This window comes from Phragmites australis, chromosome 5 (genome assembly GCF_958298935.1).
Source record: "Phragmites australis chromosome 5, lpPhrAust1.1, whole genome shotgun sequence".
Taxonomy (NCBI): Eukaryota; Viridiplantae; Streptophyta; class Magnoliopsida; order Poales; family Poaceae; genus Phragmites; species Phragmites australis.
Genome location: NC_084925.1, coordinates 21,181,533 through 21,184,243, shown reverse-complemented (window position 1 = coordinate 21,184,243; position 2,711 = coordinate 21,181,533).

Here is a 2,711-nt window from a genome sequence, read left to right as displayed (position 1 = left end):
GGGTGGCTCCATGCGTGCATGTTTTCGTACCTCCAAATCGTACTTCTTCGTCCCTTTCGAAGGCGATGGCTAGTTTTTCTGATGACCGGTGGATACTTAGGCTAACTGAGGAGAACCAGGTGGAGTAGTGGCGATCTCATCGTCTCTGGTTGCTGCATACTCCTCGGGCCTAGTTACTGCGTACTCCTTCCTAATTTGTTCCAAATTGCTGACTCAGCGAAGTCCCTCTAGAACCTTTGGGGATGAGCTCTGGAGGTGGTCCTTTACCCTTCGGGTTCCTTAGCAACTGCCTGGGTTGAAGGCGATGATGTGTCAGAGGAGCAGCCGAAGGTTTAGGCAAGAGAGGCGGTTCACGACCCCCTCGGTCCTTAGCCGCTTCCTGGCTCCAGATGTATTCCGTCCGGAGCCTGGCAATGGTGCATCGGAGGCAAAGCCGAAGGCTGGGAGGGAGAGATGGTCCGTGACCCCCTCGGCCCTGAGCCGTTGCCGGCTCCGGAGGTATTCCGTCTGGAGCCTGGCGACGGTGCATTGGAGGCGAAACCGAAGGCTGGGTGGAAGAGAAGGTCCGTGACCCCCTCGGCCCTTAGTCGCTGCCTGGCTCCGAAGGTATTCTGTCCGGAGCCTGGCGACGGCGCGTCGGAGGCAAAGCCGAATGCTGGGCGGAAGAGAGGGTCCGCAACCCCCTCGGCCCTTAGCCGCTGCCCGGCTGGAGGTATTCTGTCCGGAGCCTGGTGACAACGCGTCAGAGGCGAAGCCGAAGGCCGTGCGGAAGAGAGGGTCCACGACCCCCTCGGCCCTTAGCCGCTGCCCGGCTCTGGAGGTATTCTGTCCGGAGCCTGGCGATGACGCGTTAGAGGTGAAGCCGAAGGCCGAGCGGAAGAGAGGGTCCTCGACCCCCTTGGCCCTTAGCCGCTGCCAGGCCTTGCTATCCCTGCAATGGATAGTTGGGGGTTCCACTATGTTTCCCGTGCCACGCAGCGTAGGCTTTTATTAAATGTTAGTATAACACAAATGACGTATAAAATGTGACTCAAAATGAGATGGTAGGGTAATGATTTTACCTTTTACCATGCGTGTTTGGAGTCACACGGGTCAGACCTTTCCCTGTAGGGAGGGGGATTTTTATACTCCTTTGATTGGTCTACTATGCCTTTTTAGAGGCTAGTGGGTTTTGTACCCCATCGGCACGGAGGCATTAGCCTTCAAGAAGCTGGGGTAGCCTTCCCGCTAGGTCTTTTCAGAATCTTTTTGCTCACCGGATTTTTTGAAAAAACATCTCTGTCACGGGGGTTTTCGGAAGTCTCTCTGTGGTGTGGAGGTTTTTGTGAAAGCTCTCTGTCATGCGGAGGTTTGGAAAAGGCTCTCCGTTTTTGTCGGAGGTTTGTAAAACCTCTCCATTGTGCGGAGGTTGGGAAAGGCTCCCTGTTTTTCTCGGAGCTTTGTAAAAACTCTCCGTTGTGCGGAGGTTTGAAAAGGCTCTTCGTTTTATGAAGGTTTGTGAAAGGCTCTCCATTTTTGCCGGAGGTTTTGTAAGGTTCTCCGTTTTTGTCGGAGGTTTGTAAAACTCTCTGTTTTTGCTGGAGGTTTAGTAAAGCTCTCCGTTTTTACTGGAAGTTTTTGGTAGAGCTCTTCATTTCTACCGGAGGTTTTGGTAAGGTTTTCCGTTCTCTCCAGAGGTTTTGTAAAGCTCTCCATTTTTACGGGTGGTTTTGGTGAAGCTCTCCATTTTTACAGGATGTTTTGGTAAAGCTCTCCGTTTTTATCGGAGGTTTTGGTAGGTTCTCCATTTTCACCGAAGGTTTTGTAAAGCTCTCCATTTTATGGGAGGTTTTGGTGAAGCTCTCCGTTTTTACCAGAGGTTTCGGTAAAGATCTCCGTTTTTACCGGAGGTTTTAGTAAGGTTCTCCATTTTTATCGGAGGTTTTGTTAAGGTTCCTTGGCATGTATTAATGCCGAAGGCTCTCCACACTATCGGAGCTACGCAATACCTTCCAGGAAACCTAGGCAATCTTGCCTTCCAAGTGACCTAGGCATGCTACACCCGTGGTGTGTAGGCTTGACGTGCTCCTAAGGAAACGCCCGGGGTGCACCGCAACACTATCCACCAAGGATGTGCCCTGGCGTGTGGCATTTATATGACCGAAGCTGTGCAATGCCTTCTAGGGCACCTTGGGCATAATTTACCTTGCAGGTGACCTAGGCATAAGCGGCGCCCGCGGTATATAAGCATGTCGTGCAGAGAGGATTCCATGCGACAACATTCCTCAGAGTACCGCATCCTCACATTAGGCAGTCCGCTGATATGCGGCGTCCACACACTATCGAAGCTACACAATACCTTCTAGGAAACCTGGGCAGCCTTGCCCCTCAAGTGACCTAGGCATGCTACGCCTGCGGTGTGTGGGCTCCACTTCTGACCAGGGCAAAGCCTACCCTCCAGGAAACCTTTTCAGGTGACCTTGGGTTTAGGGAAGCGATGCTTACTGGTGCGTGGGCTTGTCATGCCTCTGAAGAAATCCCCCGAGGGCGCCGCAACTACATTACCAAGGAAGTCCTTTGATAATCAACATCTACACACTATCGAGGCTACACAATACCTTCCAGGAAACCTCGGCAGTCTTGCCTTCCTGGTGACCTAGGCATGCTACGCTTGCAGTGTGTAGGTATGTCGTGCAACGAGGATTCCTTGAGACAGCATTCATCGGAGCACC